This window comes from Herpailurus yagouaroundi, unplaced genomic scaffold (assembly GCF_014898765.1).
Source record: "Herpailurus yagouaroundi ecotype Mexico unplaced genomic scaffold, PumYag 28, whole genome shotgun sequence".
NCBI lineage: Eukaryota > Metazoa > Chordata > Mammalia > Carnivora > Felidae > Herpailurus > Herpailurus yagouaroundi.
This window is the reverse complement of record NW_024412376.1, coordinates 119,661,067-119,671,540: the sequence shown is the minus strand read 5'-3', so window position 1 is coordinate 119,671,540 and position 10,474 is coordinate 119,661,067. Positions and strand designations below refer to the sequence as shown.

Sequence of the window (10,474 nt, the reverse complement as noted above, 5' to 3'; positions counted from 1 at the left end):
TCTGATTGAACAGATAGATAATGAACAAGAAAATTGGATAAATAACAAAAATATATTTCTGTGTATATGTGTGTGTATAATTATAGATAGTGAAGAAAATTAAAATAAATGTAATCAAGAACTGAATGGAATAAGTATAAAAATAAGATGGCTAAAGATGATATTTTACAGATGACATTTGTGCTGGGCTTTGAAAGATTAAGAAACAGCAAACTTTATGTTCTGTCACATGGGAATAATCTAAGCCAAAGGAAGCAGGCATGAAGGTCTAACAGAACAAAAGTTTTGTCTCAGAAAAGCAATAAAAAGATACCAATTTCACTGCACGCTGTTAGAGCCTGGAGTTGACGCCACTGGCTGGCCAATGAAGTCACGAGTGTAAGCATATGCTTTGTGAGGAGCAGGTCTTTCGCTAACACCACAGGTCTCTGACCCAACGAGTGTAGTTTGATAGTAATCTTGCTGTAAGTATTATATATATAGATATATATATAGATATAGATATAGATATAGATATAGATATAGATATATAGATAGATAGATAGATAGATTCTAGAGTCCAGTCGGCAAGAAGACAGAAGAGGATGTGGTAGTTAGTCAGAAATCAAATCATTCAGGGTTTTAGTTTTTGGCTTTCTAGTAAGATTGAAGTACATGAACTTGAGCTAACCTTTGACTCCTTTGACCAACAGAATGCAGCAACAATGATAAGGTGTTTATTTCAGGTCTCCTCCTTAAGAACTTTAGATCCCCATTTGCACTTATGAATCCGGTTGTCATATAAGAAGTCTGACTGCCCCGAGAGCTTGGCACTTGAGGAAGCCCAAGCTGGTCGCATGGAAAGGCCATATGGAGGAATACTGAAACATCATACATAAAAGTAAAGCTATCCATGATGCTCCAGTCCAGCTCAGTCACTAGCCGAATGCAGCTAATGGAACACCCCCAGCTAATAAGATGTAAAGCATAACCACCCAATCAATCCCTGCTCCGATTCCTGACGAACTAGATTATAAAAAAATAATTATTTTATGCCACTTAATTTAAGGATGGTTAGTTACACGGAAATAAAGGAAACAGTAAACCTATAGAGCCATACCTCCTTTTATTGCACTTGAGTATATTTTGCAGATACTGCATTTTTTTTAATAGTTGAAAGTTTGCAGCAATCTTGCATGAAACAAGTCTATAGGCACCATTTTTCCAGCAGCATCTGCTCACTTCAAGTCTCTGTGTCACCTTTTGGTAATTCTCACAATATGTCAAATTTTATTATTATTATTATTATTATTATTATTATTATATTTGTTATGGTGATCTATAATCGGTGATTATGACTCCCTAAAATCTTAGATGATAGTTAGCATTTCTTAGTAATAAAGTATTTTTAAAATAATGGTGTGTGCATTTTTTTAGACATAATGCTTTTGCACACTTAATAGAATACAGTATAGGATAAACATAACTTCTATATGCGTTGGGTAACAAAAAAAAATCATTTGACTCACTTTATTGTGATATGCTTTATTTCAGTGAGCTGGAACTGAACCCACAATACCTCCAAGGTGTGCTTGCATTATAATATAATGTTATATAACAACAAAAAATAAAATTATAATATACAGTATACTATACTATAGTATACCATAATATAACTTCAGGCAGTAAGAGTATGTGTTCACCTTTCCTAAGCAATAGTATTTGTTTACATGTAAAATCATTCTGTTTATTATGCATGGTTCTTTTATAACAATATAATTTTGCTCTTAGGATAGCACAAAATAGCTATCAGCAAAAGGGGGTTAAAGACATAGATGACTTCTTTATATCAAAATTAATATTTCTACAAAATTTCCTTAGGGTTTTGTTACAGTAAGTTTAGAGTAGCTAAAAGCTGAGTTAAAGTGAGCAGCAATACAATTTAAATATATCCATTATTTGAGGACTTAGTTTTGCCAAAGAGACATGGCCTTTAGTTTTCTGTCAATAGCAATATTATTTTAAGTTCAGAGCCTCTTACATATTCATATTTACCTTATGGTCTTTATCAGGGAATGTCATTTTATGAGCAAGTGTTGGGAAATATAATTAAATAGATGTGACCACCAGTTGACCTGTGAGCTGGACCAGCACCTCATCCCCTCCCCTGTCCTTGGACTGTGGTGCCCTTGCTTTTCTTCCTCCCAAAGGACTGCTCCAAGGACATAGCTTAGAGATGGTGATATGGTGTTGAGAATGCCTACACAATGTACATGACTGAACCCAGTTAAGATGTCTTTATAAAATCTTAATATTTGCCAACCATAAGCAGGGTTCCATTTGATGCCCAGGAAAGCTTCATACGTAAGTTTAATTTGCTTATTAAAACTGCCACCTACCAACTTAGAGTGGTCTGCCTCTTTCTTTGATCTCTCCCTCCCCTCCACGTTCTCCATGTTTAAATTACACCCAGGAAGCTCCTGAGAATGCTGCTTACCCACAACCAGTGAAATAGCCGCAAATAACTTTATTTTTTTTCTCTGTATATTTAGTATTTATTGATTTCCATTCATGGCTATGTGTAATGTCGAGTTGTTTCTTTTTTTTTTTTTTTAATTTTTTTTCAACGTTTATTTATTTTTGGGACAAAGAGAGACAGAGCATGAACGGGGGGAGGGGCAGAGAGAGAGGGAGACACAGAATCGGAAATAGGCTCCAGGCTCTGAGCCATCAGCCCAGAGCCCGATGCGGGGCTCGAACTCCCAGACCGCGAGATCGTGACCTGGCTGAAGTAGGACGCTTAACCGACTGCGCCACCCAGGCGCCCCAATGTCGAGTTGTTTCAACGGACTGATAAAGTTAAATATAATTAATATCGTGACAACTCAGTAACAAGAGTGACTCTTATAACTCTTACTGAGCGTAATCGGGTTCTATGACTTGTTCCTAACTCATAGAATATGGATGGCAATGGAATCCTCTCCTATGATGAAACTACATTTTTATTTTATTTTATTTTATTTTATTTTATTTTATTTTATTTTTTATTTTTTAAGAAAAGAGAGAGAGAGCACAAGCAGGGGAAGGGCACAGAGAGAGTCCCAAGCAGGCTCCACATGCAGCCGGAAGCCCAAGATCAAGATCCTGAGACCATGACCTGAGCCAAAATCAAGAGTCTGACACTTAACAAAATGAGCGATGCAAGCACCCCAGATTAGGTTACATTTTATGGTAAAAGTGATAGGATGTCATTCCTTTGATCATGTTATGTGAATCTCCATCTTACTGAAACTAGTCTTTCTCTCTACTGCCTCTGAAGAAGCAAGAAGACAGGTTGTTAACTGCGTATCAAGTAGCATCCATGACAAAGAACTCTGGATCGCCTATAGGAGCTTGCAGTCTTCCTGCCACAAGGAAATAAATTCTGATAACAACTGGGATGAGCTTGGAAGGGGATTCTTCTTCAGTCAAGCCTCCAGATGGGACTATCACCAGGATCGTGAGACTTTGAGCAAAGGACACAGCTAATCTGTGCCTAGATTCTTTACCCATAGAAAGTGAGACATAATAAATGTGCTTTGTTTTAATCACTAAGTTTCTCATAATTTGTTATGCAGCTATGGAAAACTAACATGTGACATACCTTTGTTTAGACAAGTGCTGTTCAGTAGAAATAAAATTCAAGCCACATATATTATTTTAAAAGTAGCAAAAAGAAAGGAAAATTAATTTTAACAACATATTTCACTTACTTATTATGTATTTATGTTATTTGCTACATATGTTCATAAAGCATATTATATATTATATAAATTAATCTAATCTGATTATAATAGTAAATATATATCATATATTTAGTATTAGTGGGGTTCATGGGTGACTCGGTTAAGCAAGCCACTTCGGCTCAGGTCGTGAACTCACAGTTTGTGAGTTTGAGCCCCATGTCAGGCTCTGTGTTAACAGCTCAGAAGCCTGGAGCCTGCTTCTGATTCTGTGTCTCCAGCTCTCTCTGACCCTCCCCACTCACACTCTGTCTCTCTCTCAAAAATAAATAAACATTAAAAAAAAGTCTTAAAAAATATGTTTAGTATTAGTTTATTATATTACATATAATATGTATTTATATTTTATTTTACCCCAAATCATCAAAACCTTGTCATTTCAATATGTAATCAATATAAATATTATTAATGATTATATATATTGTATATATAATATGTATACAGTTTTAGTACAAAACTTCAAGATCCATTGTGTATTCACACATAGCATATATCAATTTGGGTACTATATTTTATCAAAAATTATTAATCTGTATTTAAGTTTTATAAAATACATCTAAAAGTTTTATGTTATATTGCTTTTCAAATTTAATTATTTCATGAACATTTTATAATTTATATAAATGTTGAATCACTGATGCTAATATATGTCAGCTATACTTTAAGAATAAAGAAAAAATAGTTCATTATAATTATACAAAATTATAAATTCTGCTCTTCACACACTAGACATAGTTTAGTACTCAATAGTTACATTAGGTAGTGGCCACTAGCTAGCATATTGAATAGGGTAGGGTTAGACCATGGATTTCATGACCCTGAGACCTTAGGCCCATGTTTACAATTCATACTTAAATCAATTGTTATGAACTTTATGAAATCAAACAATCAAAAAGGGTACTTGTTTTCAATGCAGTTTACCAGGACACCACCCACTCACCTCGTTCTGATTCAGCAAATTAGTAGTTGGATCAGATAATTAAGATGCAACTGGTCCAGAAATCTCATTTTGAGAAAACAATGGTGCTGGAAGCTATCCAGGACAGAGGCGGGATGGAGAATGGAGATTGGTTTGCCTTAATGTCTAGAGCTCAAGTGGGTATCATATACTCCAACCCCTTGTGGCTTATAAATAGAATTGTGGCCCTAAGACCATATTCCTGGGAAATCAAAAGAAAAAGTAAAGAAATCCTAAAAAGGAGACTGCCCATATCTTTTGCAGAAAAATAATATTTCCCTTTAACTTACCCCAACCCTATTGAAAATATGTTAGTAACGAGGAGCTTTGAGTTGTACCTAGGAATACAATATGCCCAGATATTGTTTGGAATATGCCCACATCACTGCCTCCTTGCTTTTATCCCTATTTCAATTACTTTCATTTTCAAGTTTCATTTTCAACACTTGATACTTAAAAATAAATGTAGAGCACAGCTTTATCCTTATGTTATTCTTTTCTTTAATGTTTATTTACTTTTGAGAGAGATAGAGAGAGACAGACAGACAGAGCAGGAGTGGGGGAGGGGCAGAGACAGAGGGAGATACCAGATTGGAAGCAGGCTCCAGGCTCTGAGCTGTCAGCACAGAGCCCAACATGGGGCTCAAACCCACAAACTGTGAGATCATGACCTGAGCCGAAGGCAGATGCTTAACTGACTGAGCCACCCAGGCGCCCCTATGTTATTCTTGATTTATGGCTAAACCCTAAGAACCTCATCTACATCTAAAATTTCGGCTACCACTTATATGCTGATGGATTCCACAACTTTATTTTTCTAGATCTATATTTGTAAATTGTACTTATTTGTTTGAATGACTTTTGACATCTTGAATGCCAACGTTTGAATGACTCATTGGCATCTCAAACTCAATGTCTAAAATGAAACTTATTTTTGTTTCCAATTATTCTTAAATCTTCTTCTTTATTTACTCTCTTCCTAAACATACCACTATGTACAAGTTAAAGCCAGACATCAGTGATTCATTCTTGATGATTTTTCTTTCTCATTTTCTCCTTTACTCATTAAAGTGTAGCATTTTATTTGTTTAATATCTCTTGAACCCTTTCTTTTCTGTTTTGACCGTCATTGCTTTGTTATTCATACATGACTACTTATAAACGTCCATGTTAATTCTCTGATTGTTAATTCCACCAATTTTCTTGTTTTTACCGGCCTTTATTATGCCTCCCATAAAATGGCACCTCATCATTTTCAGGAAAATTTTAATCTCCCTAGTATAATTCACAAAACCACTTATGGCATAAACCTCACGTATCTCTCTGGCTTGATTTTTCTGTGTCTTGTACAGGGCCTGTTACATATCACATGAGCAGAAATATGCAGAAAGTGTACTTGGTTTCTTTTTTAAGAATCAGAGATTATACTTTTTCATTTTAATAGAATAAACAAAATATTAAATAAATTTATTAGAGGGTTTTAAAAAATTATCATTATATATTTTTTTTATATGGAAGTCCAGCAGGACATAATAAACAGAATACTGGATTGAAATCCAGAAAGTTAGGTTTTGGTTGTATTTCTGCCAATAAATAGCCAAACAACTTTTGTCAGATAAACTAAACCTCTGTAAGTCTTAGCTAACAACTTTCTTATCTGTGAAATAAGTTGGCTGAGCAAGATAATCTGTATGTTTCTTTCTACCTTATTTTATCCAGGTCAGTACTGTTAAATAGAATAATGCCCTCTGCCACAGAAGACTTTACCGATTTCACTGTTAAATATGACTACTAACTCCACTGGAATCCTTTATCAAGAGTTTTCAATATATTAAACCTAAAACTGCTTTATTTTCTTGATTTGAGATACAGATAAAATAAAATGCATATATCAACAGTGGATTTACAAATTATATTTGTCTATTGTGAACAAAAATATGAGCATTTACAAATAGCATATGAAGAATTTAGTACTCCTCAGCCCTCATACTCAGAGATAGCATCATTAAAAAATATTATCATCCATTCAGCATTGTTTTTCTTTTCCTTAATAGTGGAGTCTATATATTTCATAAGCACTCTCATTTTACGGTGACATTATTGGTCAAAATAATTAACACTCACAATCTGAATGTTCTCAAAATTTCCTAGGGCAATCAATTTAAATAAAACTTTCAAGTCTTCTAAATAATAATGATAATAATGGAAAACAGAAAAAATCCACATTACAATTTTTATTTGTTGAACATGTTTTTACCTAAGAAACAAAGAACGCAATTCATTTGAAACTGTCACCAGCTAGATCCCAAGACCTTTTACTTCCCATCTGCTTGTACCCACTGACCTTTGTCCTCCATTATTCCTTAAGCTCTTCTTTCCAGCTTATCTGTTACCTTAGGCAAACCACCCAATGTCTACAAAATCCTGTGATGGAAACCAAAACTAACCCTCAAACAATAGGACTTACTCTGACAAAGAGCCCTGGCCAGCCTAGACCACCCAGACCAGTTCGAGCTTAACTCCCACCTCACACCTGCATAGATGGACCATGGAGTGACCCATGGAGTAAGGGCAGTTACCTTTACCTTGTTATCATACTAAACTCTCTGCCCCATGAGGAGTGGAGCACAAGCCTCATTTACATAACATGCAACATTTGTATAGGCATGTTTCCTTAAGGTGCATGTGCAACCTTATGTCCTCCTGTGTATGCAATAACAAGGCTCCCCTATCTAAATATTCATCCTAACTCTAAATAAAAGTGATAAGGAAAAATCTGTTATAAGATGGCCGACAGGACTGATAGGGAAATTCCAGTCCCAGAGGGAAGACTCCCCTTCTGGGTTCTTCTTTCCACCCTGCTTGCAGCATGCTCCAAATTACTACTAATGCAGAATGCGGAAGTAACAGACTATAAATTTTTCCCTCTACTTATGCTCGGGACTCAGACCTCTGGAGAGTGGTCTCCTCTGAGCCGGCCGGTGTAAAATAAACCTTCTGCCTTCCAAGATCTCTGAGTGCTGCTTGGTTCTTCTGCTGGGTGATCCAGACCAGGTTCCATAACAAACGGAACTCATGAGAACTGGTGAGTTACAGCTTTGGAAGTAATTCCTGTGATCTTATTTGCTAAAAATAGTTTCCTTTGTTGGGACAACTTTATCTGGTATAGTTTCTATCTGCATCAAGGAAGGGAACTCATGTTAACTCAGTTACAAAATAGCAAACTTTGCAACAAATTGTATTCCAGACTTTTCATTTCAAAATTATGATGGTAGATTCCAACTGTGTCAATTTAGCAGTTAAATGTCTAATAATTGATAATGGTATTCCATATCGTTAATTTATTACTTTTTTGGAGGAATTGCTAGAGAGTCATAAAAAGGAAGAGTGTATAGAAATTAATGGGTTTCTAATGAGATAGAAAATGATTACTATAATAAAAAAGAATTTGGACTTGTAACTGGAAGCAGTATTGACAAGAAATTTTCTAAGTTAGACTCTTGTTATAGAAACTTATCAGCTGATAAAATATTTTTACTGTTAGATTTTACAATCTGAAATTCTAGCAAGAGAGAAAAAAAATTCAAATGAGTACTCCCAATCATTGTTTTCAAATATAATAAATTTGTTAAAGATGTTAAAGAGGTCATCCAATTGATAGATTTCCACATCAACTTCAGTGAAGGTTGAGATTTAGGCTTACCAAGGGAGTTGCTTACCAAAAGGAAACTCCATTTTCATACATTACAGTGTTGTGAAAGAGGACTGCCAACACTTGCTTTGGTTCCTCATTAACATGTTGTTAGGATGCTCAATTTGCATTTTAAAAAGATCAAAATGATTCTGGTGGAGCAGAGAACATGACAAGTCCTCTATGCAAGTCAGCAATGTGAACACCTTGCAGATTCCTATTTTACCTAAGTATAAGAATTAGAAATAGGGGCAGTGGGGTTTCTTAGTTATGTGTTGGATTCTTGATTTTGGCTCAGGTTATGATCCAAGGGTTCTGGGATTGAGCCTCATCTGGCTCCACACTAAACATGGAGGCTGCTTAAGATTCTCTTTCTCTCTCCCTTGGCTCCTACACCCCTGCCCCGCCCCCCCCCCGCCATGCTTTCTCTCTCTCTTAAAAAAAAAAAAAAGAATTATAAATAAAACAGGAGAGATAGTATTTCTATTAATCAAAGCCCTCATAAGGTCAAGTTTGAAATATTATGTCCCATTTTAGACTCTAATGGAGAACAGTGATTCAAGTTCTTACGAGAGTATGGACAACTATGAGATTTATGTGGAGATAGGAAGTCTGCTTTATAAGGAACGATTTCAGGAAATGAACTTGTTCCAAGAAAAATATGATAAATATATTTAATTGTGAACACAGAGTGCAAGGAAAATGAGGTAAAATACTGAGAAATATTTGAGAAAAAATGTTCTGATTAAGGTCCATTTATAAATATACCTGGGGGGGGATTCAATTCTATTATATAAATTTCCAAGAACTATTTCTTTTTCAAAAGGTTTTTCAACATTTTTTACTTGTCAGAATTATAAACTGGGACACTAAATTTTATAATGATATATAAGATGGTAAAATTATACAAAATTATATTAAGTATCTAATAAATATCATATATAACATAAATAAAGCAACAAAAGTACTCAGATTTGGATATTCAAAAGTTAAACAGTATATTTTTTGGAATCAAGTCTGATGTAGCAAAACACTGTAGGGGAGGAAAAATAATGTTCCTTCTACCATTCTGGATTCTTGGCTGAGACGACTCTGTAATAAAAAAGAGAGAGAGAAGAGGAAGGAAGGAAGGAAGGAAGGAAGGAAGGAAGGAAGGAAGGAAAAAGGAAGGAATATGAAAGAATGAAAGAAAGAAAAAAATACATACAATAATAGGAAAACAGAAGTTTAATAACATGTATACTTCCTATGTACATGGAAGATACCAAGGAAAACAGTAATTCCCCAAAAAGGACCAAGCCATCACCCTAAATAACATCTCCAGTGAAAGACATGCGAAGATGTTGGAGGAGATGTGGCGCTAACTATGAGAGGTTTTCTAGCAAAGCATGATAAAGGATAGTGTTGCTGTTTATGCAGATTTAAATCTCTGCCTTCTCCATTGATGAGGCTTAGGGATTTAGTTATTTCCTTTCTTCCTGGTACAGCAAAGAAGACATTCTTACAAATAAAGCTTTCTCCTATAGATGTAAATACAAAAGGGTAACTTCTCAGTTTTCAGAGTTTCTACTGTGGCAGCTCTTTCTTAAAAATAGCTTAAAATAAACCTTACACCAAAAAAGTATATTTTGAGGTAGCAAATTTTGCTCTCTTTCCACTTCATATTTGACCAGAATGATACAATTGAACTTCTTGATATGGAAAATGACTATGAAGAAATTTAGCTATGTTGAAATAAATTCAAAAGTATATCAATGATAGAATTTAAGCAAATGTGGAAAATCAGAGAAAAAACAAGACACTCTTTTCCATGGAATGGAACTTTATATACTTCATATACTATTAAACTTCATATACTATTAAAAAACCAAAATTCACTAGAGTAAACTTGAAGATCTAAATGGCTTTATTAAATGATCCATGATTGGGCAACACCCCATCTAACAAGTAGAGGGGATCTCCTAGGAGTTGTACAAAATGGAAGGTTTTTACAGGAAGGAGGGTGAAGCAAGAAAGTTTTATTAGCAAAACAAAAGAATTTTTCCAGGCAAGGGGCACCTGGGT

General features: G+C 34.9%; 1 non-coding gene across 1 annotated transcript; it reads left to right on the top strand.

The window, feature by feature from the left end:
- The first annotated feature begins 320 nt into the window (after window positions 1-320).
- LOC121040453 (small nucleolar RNA SNORA62/SNORA6 family) lies at window positions 321-470 on the top strand. The gene has a single exon (XR_005795307.1). It is a non-coding gene; the product is annotated as a small nucleolar RNA SNORA62/SNORA6 family (small nucleolar RNA).
- The last annotated feature ends 10,004 nt before the right edge of the window (window positions 471-10,474 follow it).